The sequence below is a fragment of the Ammospiza caudacuta genome, chromosome 5, assembly GCF_027887145.1.
Source record: "Ammospiza caudacuta isolate bAmmCau1 chromosome 5, bAmmCau1.pri, whole genome shotgun sequence".
Taxonomy (NCBI): domain Eukaryota; kingdom Metazoa; phylum Chordata; class Aves; order Passeriformes; family Passerellidae; genus Ammospiza; species Ammospiza caudacuta.
In genome coordinates this window covers 66573680-66589806 of record NC_080597.1, presented here as the reverse complement: position 1 = coordinate 66589806, position 16127 = coordinate 66573680, and the positions used below count along the sequence as shown (strand labels likewise).

Sequence of the window (16127 nt, the reverse complement as noted above, 5' to 3'; positions counted from 1 at the left end):
ATATATAATTTACATTTCTTTGAGGAATTGTGAAGTGTAGATTTATAGCACTTGATGACCTTTGGCAATGCAGCATATAAACAACAAATAATTTTCTGACTTGGGGCATGCATGAATCTCTTTTCTCCATTATTTAATCCAATAGTTGCACAGTAGGTCATTCTGTCAGATGGTGTATTTCTGTCTGGTAAACAGAGATTTATCTGTTTAGTAGGGATGTTACTGAGTGTGAGAAATGAGAAGTATTTTACCTGCTCTTGGCATTATTATTATTAATTATTTTTATTGCCCACAAAAGTATGCTAAGCACTTGAAAGAACCATTTAAGCAATTTAATGGATTTTGTAGTGGTTCAACAACCAGGGATTTTTTTAATACATATATTTCTCTTTCTGTAGATAATTATACAAGATGTGCTGCAAGCAATCACCTACCAGTTCCTTGTGTCACCATCATGTGTGATGTGATGTGATTTTTCCTGCTGTCTTATTCTTTCCGTTGCACAAGGGACACTGGGATTCTGGCTTATATTGTCACCGTGCTTTATATTTTAGTGTGATCATTGATTTGCATTTATTACAATATAAATTTGCATTCTGCCCATCCTTAGTCATGCCTGTATGTGTTAAACCTGTGGATGTAGCCAGAGAGATAAGCTGAGGCCAACAGGTGCTCTTATGAGCCCACAGTTGCTTGAGTTGTACACTGAGGGAGAGTTTGTTTTTCAAAGGAAGATGAAAGAGCCTGGTTCTTTTTTGCTCAAAGGCACCTCTGGTTTTCTTACAGGTGGTGAGGGTATGTGACAGAAGCAGCCCTGCAGGCTCCCAGGTCAGGGCAGAAGGAGGGCAGGAGGTGCTCCAGGTGCCGGAGCAGATTCCCCTGCAGGCCCTGGGGCAGCTCCTGCTGGGGCAGCTGTGCCCCTGCAGCCCAGGGAGGCCCATGGGGGAGCAGAGATCCACCTGAGACCCTTGGGGACTCCAGCCAGGAGCAGGTGGGTGTCCAAGGGAGGCTGTGAGCCCATGGAAGCCTTTGCTGGAGCAGGCTCCTGGCAGGGCCTGTAGTGCCATGGAGAGAAGGGCCCATGCTGGAGCAGCTTTTGTGGCAGGATTTATGACCCCTGCATCCCATGGCAGAGACACACACTGGAGTAGCTCATGACTGATAGCCTGTGGGAAGAACTTGCCCAGAAGTTCATGGAGAATTGTCTGCTGTGGGAGGGACCCCACACTGGAGCAGAGGAAGAGTAAGAGGAGTCTTCCCCCTGGGAAGGAAACTGTGGCAGAGAACAGTGTGGGATGAACTGACCACACTCCCAGTACCCATCCCCCTGTGCTGCTGAGGAGAGGAGGCAGAGAATTCAGAGAGAGGTTCAGCCCAGGAAAAATAGAAGGGTGGAGGAAAGGCCTTTTTAAGATTTAGGTTTTATTCCTTGTGGAGGGATAGAATGTAAGAAAATAGTGCAGAAGGTAGTCTTACCCCTGAGGAGTTGCAGCTGTGCTGATCACCAAAGATTAGGAACAGGCCTGCCCTTAACAGCCACAGCTGTGTCCAATAAGAAGACTGCTACAAAAGAGTGGGGTAGCTGGGTGAGGAGAGAGTTAGAATTTGTTGGCTGTGCTGAGAAGAGAGTTGGAGTTTGTTGGTTGTTGCTTTGAAGAAGAAAGAGTGAGTGCTGTGAGGAACTGACCATGAGAAATCAGCGAGAAGGTATGGGAGCTTCACAATATGATGACAACCATTCCTCATTGCTTACCCTATTCAGATTAGATTGGTAATAAATTAAACTCATTTTCCTGAGTCAGATTGGTTTTGCTGAGGATGGTAATGTGTGACTGATATCTCTCTGACCATATCTCAGCCCATGAGCCTCTCATATTTTCTCTATGTCCAGCTGAGGAGAAGAGGGGTAGAAGAGCTTTAGTGGGCACTTGTTATCCAGGCAGGTTTAAACTTTGTACAATTTTATATTTGGACTAATCTCATTAATGTTTTTTTCTACATAATTTGTGACAAGGGTTCATAATTATGTTGTTAAACCAAACAAGGATTCTTTCACATGTGATATCAAATCCTGTATGTTTAATCAGCCATCCAGAATGTAAAAACCAGATGGACTGTCACCATCTCTTGTCATTCCTTAGCAAACCTAAATCACATCTTCTTAATTAAAATGTAACTTTTTCTTTCATTTGCATGAACTTGGAATGAACTGTAATAAAGAGCAAATGCTGCTAGGTTTAATAAGAATGAAACTTATATTGGGCAGCCAAGAGGAGCGTTGGAAGCAGACCTTGTTAATCTCAGATTGGGAGTGTTATAGATGACATTGCAAATGGCTGCAATAGCAAAAAACCATTAAGTGCTATTTGAAATAGAAGTGTGCCATTTCTATTTGTGTATGAGTTTTTGGAACTGCATATATACTAGGTTTAAACAAATTTAAACTGCAACAAATATGCTTCTGTATTTAAAAGACAGTAAAAATTTATAAAAAAAAATCTATTAATTTGAGCAAAGAAAAAAAAGAAGAGAGAGAAGGAGCTCAGTGAAGCATAACTGATTCCATTTATGTGCTGAAATAAAATCACAGTGATAAAGATTTGTTCAAGCAGCAGCTCAGGGCAGATTTGAAGTTGCTTTAGAAACTAGTGTGTGTGTTTTTAGTGCAGGTTTTTAATGGTAGAGCTGCTATATTAAAATTTCTCTTTTCAGTTAGAGAAAGACAATGTGTGTTTACGAGTCCATGCATCCTCTTGGCATTTAACATCATTTCCCTGGAGGGAGGGTTACAGCAGTTTGTTTAAAAGATCTGGAATAGAGAGACAATATTTTGTGAATATCCAGAGAGTCGAGTTTGAGTGTATTTTTATAATAATAGAGATTTTTTAAAGCACTCTTTTTCATAACACATTCAACAGAGCTCTGCAAGGTGAAACACAAATCTACTTACCTGGAGGTACTTATTGCAGCCCCTTTTCAATCTGCAGGTGAAATTAGTGCTTTGCAGCAGCACATGCCTGCATCAGAGAGGGAAAGGGAAATTTATTTGAAGATTATCTGCCTAAGGTTTGGCTTATTATTATTATTTTAATACCAAAGTTGTCCTTGAGTCTATCCAACTTGTGTAAAAATCGTAGGGGTTTGTTTTGATGCCTAAATGCTCCACGTGGTGTCACTTGCTCTTCCACCCTCCTGATTATGGGTGCTCTGGGCCACCTGCACACACATGCAAATGCTTCCAGAGCCCCCACCATGCAGGCTCCTTCTTTTGAGCTTGGCCCAAAGTCTTTTAAATTGGTAAATTAATCAGACATGACTGAATTTTTGTAGTAAATTCAAAAACCTTTTCTGACAACCGTTAATGAATTGATTTGTCCATAAAATATCTTGCTGTGGCAATGGGGAGAGCTTTGGCCCCAGTGATAGGGTGTTGTGTAAAAATGGCAAACACCCACAGGCCGTTGGCTCTGGTGCTGTGGTGATCCAGCTCAGTGCTGAGCCCCAGCCCCACGCCAGTGGCACAAGCATCACCATTGCCTTCACAGCTGGGCAGGGTAGCATCTCCTAGCATTCATAATGACTGCAGAAATGTTCTTCTGCCTTTGGAGGGCAAAGACCTTTCCATAATAAAGCATTATTAGCTGTCAAGAGCCCTTCTATTTTTTTCTCTATTTTGCTTCTGTCAGAAACAGAAAAAAAAGAAACCCTGTTGAAATCCATTAAATTAAAGCCTTGTATTTAAAAGGTCTTGAGATTAATTTCATTACTGAAGCTTACAGAATGTCATTATTCAGCATTTTTTTACACCCTATTCAAATTGCTGGGGCTTAGGAATTGTTTGCACTTTCAAGTGTAAAAATTGCTCAGAGGGATTTGATGCTTCAGAGTATATTTATTCCTATAAAGATAATCTTCCAAACATGAATTGATGCTGCTCTGACTTCCTGGGAGTTTAGCACTTCTACTGTAGAAAACCTTCACAATCAACAAAAGGGGGAAGTTGCCGATTACTTTGATAAGATTTGCTACCTGAAAGCATGAAGGACAGAGAGGACAGATATGACCCTAAGTACTTAAATATTCACAGAGAGTTAAAAAATCACATGGATAGTTGTTAGCTAGGAAATGCTTCTGAGCATTTAACAAAATAGTTTTTTTGATTGTAAAACTATGCCAGACATCTTTTTCACTAATCCAGTTTGTGTATGTTTTTAGTAGGTCTAGTAGTTTTGATTCCTCAACTGAGATGTAAGCTGCACTCTTATGTTTGGTCAAGTTGGCTTCATCAAATTTAAAAAAAAAATCTTAATGGAAAAATAATTTATTATAAATCTACCATCCCACTTTATTGCAATTTTCTTTTTCCCCTCTTGTCTTGGAGATTCTTTGCACATAGGGATGAAACAAATGGTGGAAAATAAGATAACCTCATAAAAATAGTTCCTGCCTTCCTGTTGTTCCAGTCTCCAGGGGAACAGATTGGTTTGGGCACCTGTTATATGTAATACATATTTTATAATTTTCTTTAAACAAATGTAGTGATAAAGAGTTGAGAAATTATGAATTTTAGACACTATAGGTGCTGAACAAACAAATTCAGAGATTGAATACAAGTCAAAGATGTCTTCAAGCTGCACTACGGGGCTTGTTCAGGCAGAGGTAGATAAAGATATATTTGGACAAAACATTTGTGGAAAAGTGGATCAAACTATTAAGTAGCAAACTTAAAAATACAAAAACCAAAGAGATTTTTTTTTTTTTTTTTTTTACAAACTTATTGTCAGTTTAAGTGGAAAAATGTAGCAGCCCTAGACTAGACAAAAACCCCTTAATGTTTTTAACTGGATTAGTACGTTATCTTTGAATGAGAAAATTGATGCATTGTGGATGTGCTTGGCAGAGATTTGTGCTCCTCATGATTGCTCCTGATGGATTAATTTTCAGGATTGAGGTGCCATTTTTTGGAGTAGCATGTGATGTGTTTCTGTAGTGCTTTCAAATTACTGAAATCACTGCCTTAGGGAAACAGAAGAAAACCTGATGTATTTCCTCTGAATACAAATGTACAACATGTTCCTTTGCCTTTTAGGAGCTAACCTTTGCCTTCTATTACAGATCTTTTCCATGGGCATGCTGAACTGAGTCACATGTGACATGACAGTCACATTTCTTACATGTCATGTGTGACAAAACCAAAGCTATATTAAAAATTCAGTTGTGATCTAAGTATTTTGAAGTACAATATACATATATACATATATTTCAGATGTGTAATTACGTTATTGTCTAGTCAGTGTCTCTATTAAACCTGAAAATATCTATTTCCATTCTTTTAAGGATATTATCCACTGCTGCCGAAGTGAAAAGTGAGAATTCATCAGATTTCATTGCTGTTGGGGTGCCATTGGCAGTGAGAAAGGATATTCTAGGATTGATAGCCTTCTTCCTTCTTGGTCATTTCAATTTAAACTTCAGAATGAGAAAAGGTGAACCCCATAAAACCCATTCATAATCAGAGAGTGAATTTCACTGCAGTTATTCAGCACAACAGAAGCACACATCACAATTTCATCTCTCTTGTTAAGATTTAGAAGCTGAATAACTTCTAGAGGTGAATAAGCCACCAGCTTCTTTTCTTTTGTGAGTTCTGTAATCCAGCTCCAACCCATTATAAATGTGGAAGTGATGCTGATGAAGCATAGGCTTCACAGTGACCTTGGGATCAGTTCTCTCATGTTGCTAGAAGATACCTCATTATCTAATAAAATCAGAAATTTTACATTAACTGTTCAGATCTTTTGTTAAGTCAGATAGTGTCATTAGGTCTAAATTACATATTTTGATGTTCCTTTACCATGTCTTTGTATGTATTCTGCACATATTTTTGTTCTGCACAAAGTCTTCATGAAAAAGCAGCTCAGCTTACTGCCAACTTGAGACTGCAGTAAAAGAATTAGAAACATCAGGTGATTTGGTTGCCCTGAGACAACATCCTTTAAATATTTGTACAGCTTTATAAAAAATGACCTGTTGTTGTCAAGCCAAGAAGATCAAAGAAGGAAAAAGCTAGTATTAAATATAATACATGTGACTTTTACATAATCCCTAAATCAATAATAGATTTTTGAGTTTGTGGAGCATATTTGGATGGTGTCCACAATAATAAAATATAGGGCTAAATTTGTAGAAACCTTCTGTACTATTAGTTAAGTTTTGCTACAAGCTCTACTATTAAGATCTTTAGTAAAGCCACTTTCCAAATAGCCTTGGAACATGTTCTTCTCAGTAGAATAGAAATAATTCCAATTGATTAATTGATTAGGAATTGAAGAAGTGATGTTGAGAGTAAAGATCAAAGACTTCTAGAGCACAGCATGAAGTTCACTCTGTTCTCTGGCCCCTGGAGCAGCTGGCAGAGTCTGGCTCACATCCCTACTGCTGTTCTCTTTTCCAGTCAGAGACAGTGGCAGGAGCACTGCAGGAAAATTCATTATTTTATCCCTTACATTATTTCCACTGGAAAATTTCTTCAATCCAGATATTTTTTTCACAAATTTAATCCTTATTTTGGGGTTTGAGAAGATTTTCAAGTTAGTAATCTACACCTTCTTGCATATGATTTGCAGGCAGCTTTAAGAGCAGTTTCTACAATTTTCAGTGAAATTTTCATTCTGGTTTCCTTTGTTCCCAAGTTTCTAGGTTGCTATTTAAATATAAGAGCCATGCATGTTTTTCTAAATGTCAACAGGAGCTGCATCTAATATTTTTTATAAACATCCTGGTCATCTGTGAGGGCTCTCTACTCCATGAAGGTCCCAAATAGTTAAACCAAATGAGCTTGGTACACAAACACCATGCTGTTGGGTGTGCTCTGCTTTTCTGCTTAGAAATCAGTGGTATAAAAGGCAACACAGGGAACAAATACATGAGGAGCTGTAGTGCTCAGTGAAGTCTTCAAGATGAGAACAGCAACCTGGAATTTAATATTTTGCTAAAGAAGTTGATGAGATTTATGATTTTGGCTCCATTCCAGCAGTGTCCTTAAAGCCAAAGCATATTCCCATTAGATAAATCTATTTATGGAGGTAGATACATTGCCTCTTTAATAAATGCAAGCAATCATTAGATTGATAAAATTTGTGAGTAAACAGTAAGAAGAAAATGTAACAATTAGTTTGGACAACAGTTCTTTAGGGTTGGTTTTTTTTGGTTGGTTGTGTTTTGGTTTGTTTTGGGGGGTTATTTCTTTGTGAGTTTTTTGGTAAAAACATCTAAACTTTGTTTACAAAAAAAATCTACAGATTGCGTTCATTCACACTATATCTCTGAGTATCTATGGGTTCTTTTGGCACACAGAGAGCATGCTGGTAGTCACATTCATGATTTCAGCTGAAGCTTTTGATATCCAGCCTTTATTAAAAACCCCAAACAAGCAGAATTGTAAATTAAATTATTGAAGTCATTAGAAAATTTAAGGAAGCATCCACAAGCATGCTTATTTTGTAAGAATGGAAACCCATTGACAGTCCCCCTTCCAGTGTCTTTTAAGAAACTGTTCTCACAAATTGGAAGTCATTGATGCATCATTTATTACAGGATCTTGCAATTATTGATGAAAGTTCAGAAGATTAATGTCTAGAGGTTGAAATAAGCATGAAAAATTCTTATTCAACAGGCTCTGGAAAGAACAAAAGGATTATTTGATATAAAGGTAGAAGGGACTAGAGGCAGCTCAAGTTTTGACAATATATATTGTAGTGTTACCTCAGAAAATAAGTAAGAAGCAGCAGAGTATTTTCTGTGCTTTGGATTTGAGTTTAGCCAAGTACTGGCTATTACTGAACTGTTTTTAGGTTGCTGAACCATAATAAGAGTTTCAAACATGACCCACATGGGAGTTCAGAGTCTGTGGGGAAACAGTGCTTGGGGATTGGCAGAGGGCAGTGAAGGCAGCAGGAGATGCCTCAGAAGACTCAATGGAAAAGAAAGAATTTCTCTAAGATAAGATGAAAGGTTTAGCAGAGCTGGAGAAGAAAAGCAGGAGCCAAAACAGAGTGAGAAGGGAATTTGGAGTAAGGCTGGAAGATTCACAAACCTGGGATAAGGGATGCAGAGGGCAAGGAAAACCCAGAGGTGGTACAGCAGAGTTGTGTGCTGTGGAAGGGCCAGGTTTACTGTGATCCCTAGGCTGAGATCTGTTACTTCTCAGCACTGCTGGTAATGAAAATTCTTCATCAGAACCAGATCAGTGCTGCTTGTTAATTCTAACAAAACTGAGTATTTTTGGCTCTAAGTACAAGAGAAAAATCTTTCTCTGGCTACTGCAGGAGAATGGGAGCATCTCCCTGTGTTTCCACTGCCCTTTCCCAGGCACACAGGCTGTTGCTGGTGGCAGTAATAACAGCAAGGTCATCACCTTGGGACAGTGCCATTGAGGAGAGATGACAGTCAGGACATCTCTGACTAGGACAGTCTGCCAGTGATGACATCTACTTATTTTGCCTCTGCCTGAAGCTGGCCTTATGTTCCTCTCTGGGTGGTAAATCTACATAGAAACAATGTCCTCTTACCACCAGACCCTACTATTTCTTCTTGAGCAAGCTATCTTAGCCTGGGCCATGTCCTAAATAGCACCATAAGAATTATTATTTTCTTTATACATGAAATTACTTACAGTTTCCTCTCTCCTGTTTTCCTCAGTGCCCCTAAACTCTTGTTTTCTCCACAAAATTGTTGTCTCAGTCAGAGCAAGGGATAAGTGGTGATCACTGAACGAGTAACTCCTCAATATTTCTTTTTAACATCAGCCATATGGTCAGTCTGTGATCATTGCTGAACTCGGTCAGGGGCTGAGAGACACAAAGCTTCTTATGCCTTTGTTAGGCCAGCTGTTTCAATTGGGAGGCTGAATATCAAGCATTCATGGTGCTGAATTTATCTAAAAAATCTTACTCTCTGGGGAAGGATTGAAAAAAACCTGACTCTAGTATGTGCTGAGGATTCTTACCTAAGAATTCTTATCACATATCCAAGGCTAGCCAGAACATGACATTGCTTCTTTCCTATCCTTGTTGCTGGTTTTCTCCTGTTCTTAATCATAGTATCAACCATCCATTTCTTTTATTTTAACTGATTTTAGCAACATCAGAAGGGGAAACAAGAATATTTCATTTCCAGTTTTATTTTAAGCAGAGTTCAAAAGTTTCCATAACAGCTGGTAGCAATGCAAAAAACATTTTCTTTCATACTAGTTTAAAATAAATTTTCCAGCAATATCACAAAAGCAGTAGCATTTTGATAAAATTAATTAATGATGATGCAATTACATGACAGATGTCTAGTAACTTTCTAACTTTGTAATCAGATTTGTTTTAAATGCACCTTATCAAATAACACTGTCCTTAAAACTCTTCAGAAGATTAATAAACTTCCTGGTGATGTCATTACTGGGAGTGGGGAGGAAAAAGGTTATTAGCTAAAAATAAAAAAGAACAAAAGCTTGTATTTTTCTGATGTACTTGAGGGTTTTACACTGAGAATGGAGCTGGGTGATGAGCTGGCTGTGGGTGTGTGATGTGGTCTCAGCCAGAGCTCACTCAGCTCTTGCTTTTGGCTCACCCAAAGTTGTCCCATCAACTGATTCCCACAGGTGTCTCCTCTGCCTCTGTAAATTGAAGCAATTGGATAGACAGAAATCATGCTCATCTTGTGCTTGAAAGAGGAAGAGAAATTGGTTAAAAACAACTTATTATCAGCCTCTCCCCTTCAGCTTAGGAATTGTGTTAGAGCCAGGTTTCTATGGGTATGTAACCTGCAAAAGAATGGTCAGCGAAGGTGTACACCTGTTCACTCTCCTCCTGCCCCCCAGTACACAGTGCTGGGTTGACTATATCATGCTTTTATCCCAAATCATCTTGTTCTATTTATGCTGAATAATAAGTTTTGCTCTTCTAAGACTTGTTCAAGAGAGTGAAGGGGGGAGAGAAGAAGCAGCAGTTTGTTTTCATACACTGCACTCACTCCTCCACATTCCTGCTCCTGGTCTGTGCTGTCTGTGGAGGGACAGACAGCAGGACAGAGCTTTCCTTTATTTTAGCTAGTTTTAGCTAGCTGAGGCAAAGACGTTCCCTGGAATGTGTTTTTTTCTTTTTCCCTTTGTTTGGAGCTGTTCAGCCCTCCTCTGCCCTGAACACCAGCAGAGCACCGGCAGCTCCACCTGAGGCCCACCGGGCTGGGCCTGGGCCGCGGCATTTCCAGCACTGAGGGACTGAGCAGAGACTGAGTGAGCTGAGCTGCAGCCCAGGGAGGGGACTTTCTGAGTTTGTCATCTCTTTTGGAGCAGCAAGGGGTTTTATTGTTTAGGTTTTATTGTTTAATAAGCAGGTTTTTTCCCACCTTTTTCCAAGGGATATTTTCTCCCAAACTGGTTGTGGGGAAGGGCCAATAGACTCTGCTTTCCTAGAGGAGCCCCTTTGGGGGTTCTCTCCCAAATCTGCCCTGAACCAGGACAGCTGGTAATGGATGAGGAGGAGGGTGAGGTATTCAACGGCCTCTGTGCCTCAGTCTTCAGTGGCAATGGAGATGCTGCTGGATAAGAGCCTGGATGTGACCCGGCAATGTGCAAAGCCAGTCGTGTTCCAGTGGGCATCCAAAACAGCTGGGCAGGAAGGGGATTTTGCCCCTCAGCTCTGCTTTGACCCCACCTGAGTTCCATCCAGCTCTGGGATCCCCAGCAAGGAAACACATCAACCTGTCAGAGCAAGTCCAGAGGAAGGGCACTAAGATGATTAAAGGGATGGAGCCTCTTTTTTGAGGAAAGGCCTCAAGAATTGGGATTGGTCAGCCTGGAGAAGAGAAGGCTCTGGGGTGACCAAATTGCTGCCTTCAAGTACATGAAGGGAGCCTACAAGAAAAATTGAGAGAAACATTTTACATGGGCCTATGGTTACAGGGATAGGAAAAATGGCTTCAAACTGGAAAAGTGTAGGTTTAAATTAGTTACTAGGAAGACATTTTTTGCTGTGAGGGCGGTGAGGCATTAGAACAGGTGGCCCAGGAAATTTGTGGATGCTCCCTCCCTGGAAGTGGGCCAGGTTGGATAGAACTCTGATCAGCCTGGTCTCATGGAAGGAGTCCCTTCCCAAGGCAGTGGGGGCTGGGATGAGGTGATCTTTATGGTCTCTTCCAACCAAACCATTCTATGTGGTTTCTGTGAATTTGGATTCTTCTGTGAATTTTTTAATCAAAAAGTCCTGCTCTTGAGTCCAAATCCTCAATTAGAAGTAATCAAATGGATTGTTCAAGACCAAATTTACAGAGCCATTCCTGTTGCAGTGTCTGCACAGAGGGTTTTTTGCCCCCTGGAACAGGAGAAAGGGGAGTTGCAATCCAATAAACAGAGCTGCAGCATCAGCTACTCCTTATTGTAACTTTCCACAGTATCTCACAGCACATGCTTCAATAGCTGCTGGCAAACACTGACTTTGGGAACACTAATCTCCCTGCCAGCTTGTTCATGGTACCAGAGTAACAGTGTGTCAGCAGTTGTAGTTACTGCCTCCAGGTTAAGAGGCATTTTCCCATGCTCTGTAATTACTAGCCAAACACCAAAGAATTAGCTCTGTCCATCTGACAGATTTGGTGATACTGTGTGATTGCTCCCACTGAAGCAATAACCATTCACTGACCGACTGGTTCCTGCAGGAGACTTGTTTTATAGCTCCATTCAAACACATTTAAGAAAGCAGAAATCTGAGGAGAGACTCTATGGCCTTATAAAAGTAAAGCTAAGATGTTGTAGCTTACACCCTGACATTTTCAGAGCTTTGATTTCAGACACCAAATTGCACACTCATCGAAGCAATCAAATTAGAAATGACAGAAAACATTCAGATAAACACAAAATCATCTGTTGCATAAATAAAGGTATAGAGAAAAAAAATAGATGAGTTTTATAGTGGAAGGAAACAAATAAAAAGCCTGTCTATAGAAGAAAGCTCAAATAAAAATGGAGTGATGGAGATGTTCTCCCCAAATATCTGTTTATAATGTGCAGTCATTTCAGTTTAGCACCATGAGGAATGAAAAGTATAAGCCAGAATCCAGGGCTTCAGGCCAAACCTAGCGTTCTGGTTGTCAGCAAACAGTGAAAATGCTGTCAATTAGCAAAAATCGTTCACTGTCCTCTCACATCAAAGCAGTGATAATGTGTCCTTTGATGGCCTGGCAGCACTGGGATGAGAGAAGGCAGCCTGCTGATGGGAAAGGGTCCACCCAAAGATGAGAACCCTGTGGAAGGGTGGAGGGGCTCCTGTGCTGAGCCACAGCCGTGATGTGGCCAGGTACCTACAGAGAAGGGGATGGCTGATGGGGTCAGCAGGGAACAGCACAAGCCAGGGGTCTGGAAAATGACAAAACCTCAGTTTTCTGCTTATTTATGTCACTGGGTGAAGCAGCTAAGCCCTCCCTTCTGCTGAAAGAGTGAGGAGAAGGAGACTAGGGGAAACCAGATAGGCATGAATGACTTTTCTTTAGGTGTTTGACATTTCAGGTGGGCAATCTGTCTTGGTTCTGAGAAGCAGAGGAGAGTGAGATGTTAAGAAAATCAGATCCAGTGCCAAAATATCACCAATAATTATTTAGGAATCATAGATACAGGGGTAAAATTTTATTTTGTTTAGGAAAATGGCTTAATGGGAACTGAAATGAAATCTCATCTTGATTATATCGCTATAAACTGGTAGTAAACACAGCTGAGAGCAGAAGTAGATCAGTAAAAGTCAGTCATAAAACTGAAAATAGAGAGAGGTATTAGGAGTTTGTTAAAGTGGAAAAGAACATGAACATGGCATGTGAGAGCGAAACTCTTTAGCTAGAGATTCAAATTTGGTTCTACTAATCACAAAGTGATCCCACAGAGTTTCATGCTGCACAAGGGCAAAGAAGCTGAAGACTTGACAAAAACTGGTCACCTTTTGCTTCAAACTGTGGTAAATGGGAAGCAATTTTTCATGATCTTGTTCTTTGAAGTTCTCAGATCATTGAGTTCAACAATAAAAATGACATCAGCAGCATAAAGCTTAAAGTAGCGAATTGATTTTTAAGCTCAGACAGCCAAAGGCAAAAGTTCTCAGTAACAAAAAAACGTTAAGCCATGGGGTTCTGGGTCTCAACGTTGCTGTAGATAATTTCCACTTGTACTGCAATGTGTATAAGACAAATCTGTGTCTTGGCAAATGCCTTGCTTTGAATTTCTCCACTACAAGTACATTAAAATCATTCATAAGTACTTAGAGCATCAACATCTGAGTAAAATATCTGAATGGGAAAGAATTTTCTGAATCCAGTACATAACTGTAAGTTTCTGTATTACTAAATAAATTCTGTTACTAAAAGGAAAAGAGTTGCTAATAGATATTCAGTAGTGAAGTACTCTATTCAAAAATGTAAGAGAAGACCTTGCTGATTAGGCAGAGTACAGCTTGTCCATGTCAGAGTTGTCCTGTTGTACTGTCCTGTTGTCACATCCTTGGCTAATTGCTTCTTTTAATCCCAAAGTTCTCTGTTGTTAATTGCACCTTTTTGTTGTCCTTCTTGCAGTTTTAGTGAAGGTTTTTAGCCTTTCAGAGCTGAGCCCTTTTCTGCTGCAGGCAGCCAACACTGCATAGCGCAATGCTGTGCTCTGCTCACTTGCCACAGTTGCTGGTACTGCAGTAGCAGAGAATTGTGATGCAGGTTGCATCTGCCTGTTCAGTACACTTGGAACTTAATAGAAAAATCAAAATATTTTGTTATTCGGAAATTGAAAAGACAATACCCAATTAAATTGGAGTCAACAACAAAGGCTGAAATCACTGCTGATATTAGGAACCGTGTGGTTTAAGTTTGCTTGCATTTTGTCTCTGCAATTTCACGATAATTTCAGGCTTCTGAGCAATGTTTAATGTGTTCTTAATATTTCTGGTTCCGAGCTTGCGTCTACATGTTTTGAAAAGCAATACTTTTGCACATTTGGGAGCATTTATGTAATAGATAATATTTCAGGAGAAAAATATGTGTCTCTTTAACCTCAGGACAGATTCTTCCTGCTGTTGCAAATGAACCTGGGGAGAGCTGGGGTTTCCCTGAGAGTGCTGACAGTATTTTGTACTGCATGAGGATGTTTTAGACTTTCCCATTTCAAAAGCCGGAAGTTGCTGACTCTTTCTGCCATCGACTTTTATTTTAAATCAATGTATAGGGTTTCTGATTGTGTGGTTTAACAGTTTAGAAGATTATGGTTAGTTTGTATTTAATGTTTCTTTGATATTGGAGAGTAACCAGAAAAGGACATGGTCTCACCTCTGTTGATACTTTGGTGGCAAAAGTGATGAAATTATATCCTTTTTACATCTGATACTTTGTGAAATCTCAGTGGGAGGTTTAGGTCAGTGTTTCTTTCAAAAATCATCAGTCTTGTAGTTACTAACTCTGATAAAACTGCCCAGGCTAGGGATGGCAGCAACGAACAGGAATGTGCACCTCGCTTGTGTCCATCCCAGGCTTGATTTTAACCTTGCAGATTCTTTCGCTGTGTGGATAAGCCTGCAAGGCCTCTCTGGAGATAATAAGGTTTGAGAAGCCTCATATAAAAATATGATGATAAACAAGTTAAAGTAATGTTGAATAGTTAGAAAAAAACCAGCATCAAAATTAAAACTAGTTCCAGCAGAGGATCAATGAAATTAGAACTTCTAAAATTTTTTATTTTCCCCATTGAGCATGTCTGAAGTGTAGGTAAATAGTTCCAAGGCAAAACTCCATATGAACCTTTTCTCCTTATTTTTAATTCACACAATTTAAACACAGCCCCTGTACAGGAGCACAGATAGTTCCAAAAGAGAGTTATTCAGCTGGAGGAAACATTAATCTTTAAATATAAGGTGGTTCACTTTATACTCTGGTACGGATTATTTAGTGCTTTTCATATACTATAGCTCAAAGCCTTTTACTAAGAAATGAAGTATAGTAGAGATGTGCCCTGAATGCAGAACTCCCCAGAACTACAGATACAAATGCATTAGAGTTATTTTTTGTGTCTGAATGCTGTCACTTGGATCTACACAAATGATGCATTGGCATGAATCCTGTGCAAAATAGATGTCTGCTTTTATGGACTAACCAGAAAATGTGAATCCAGGAGAAATATTTGCAAAGAGAAGAGGTGTCTTTCAGCTAAAGATTTTTTCCACCCCATAAAAACACAATTGAGTATGCGTGAAAAATGCAGGCAGAAAAAATATTAGTAAATATGAAGCATTATTCTACTTTTTGTTTTTTCTTTCCTTTTTTTTTTATTTCACCGACAGCTAGAATTCCAAAAAATAAGCAGACCAAATTTTGCCATGTACTGCAGAAGTGTGTGAGAGGAGACAGTTCTTCCCTGAAGACTCTCTAGTCTGGATCGACAGGACGGGAAAAGGGTGGTGGCAACTAAAAGATGAGAGTTGATGTTTGAGAGCAGATGAGTTATAGTAATATAATAAATTAATGCTGGGCAGCTGCTGAACAATGCACATACTTTTAACCTCTTCAGTCACGAGGTCATACTCATGTGCTTCATCATCCTTCACTGGAGAGGCAGGCCAGTCCTGGCCACTGGTGACACTTCCTTGGCTGCTCTGAAGTGACTTTTTTCCCTGCTGTCACTTGACCTTGTTTGGTCATTTGCCCACATCCTCAGCCACATAGAGATTGAAGTGGTTTGTACCTTCTTTGATATTTGAATCTTGCTATTTCTATTCCTCTTTCCAGAATATTGAACTCTCTTATCCTTCATGGAAATCCCCTGTTTCTTGCTGTTTTAATTGAAGCTTATGAGAAGATAAAGAGTCAAGACAGAATTCAGAAACTAAAGAGAAAATTATTCTATTCTATTCATTCTATATCTATATAGATTCTATATAATCTAGTTGATTATATATCTACTGTGCTTGCTTTAAGTCTCATCCTTCTGTAGCACAACAGTGTAAAGGCAGCACTCCAAGACTCTGGGAATAACAAAGATAAAAGTATCTTGAAAATTAGGTATTACAATTGATGTGTCTCCAGTCAAATTGTATGTTACAGCATTTCTTAATGGATACCTT

At 39.5% G+C, this 16127-nt stretch overlaps 1 protein-coding gene and 1 long non-coding RNA gene across 2 annotated transcripts in view; both read left to right on the top strand.

The window, feature by feature from the left end:
• Nucleotides 1-16127, top strand: part of MAGI2 (membrane associated guanylate kinase, WW and PDZ domain containing 2) — a 704016-nt gene that overhangs the window by 164677 nt on the left and 523212 nt on the right. The window lies entirely within an intron of this gene.
• LOC131558384 (uncharacterized) lies at nucleotides 1608-6296 on the top strand. Its single transcript, XR_009274806.1, has 3 exons — nucleotides 1608-1707; nucleotides 2988-3066; nucleotides 5338-6296. It is a non-coding gene; the product is annotated as an uncharacterized LOC131558384 (long non-coding RNA).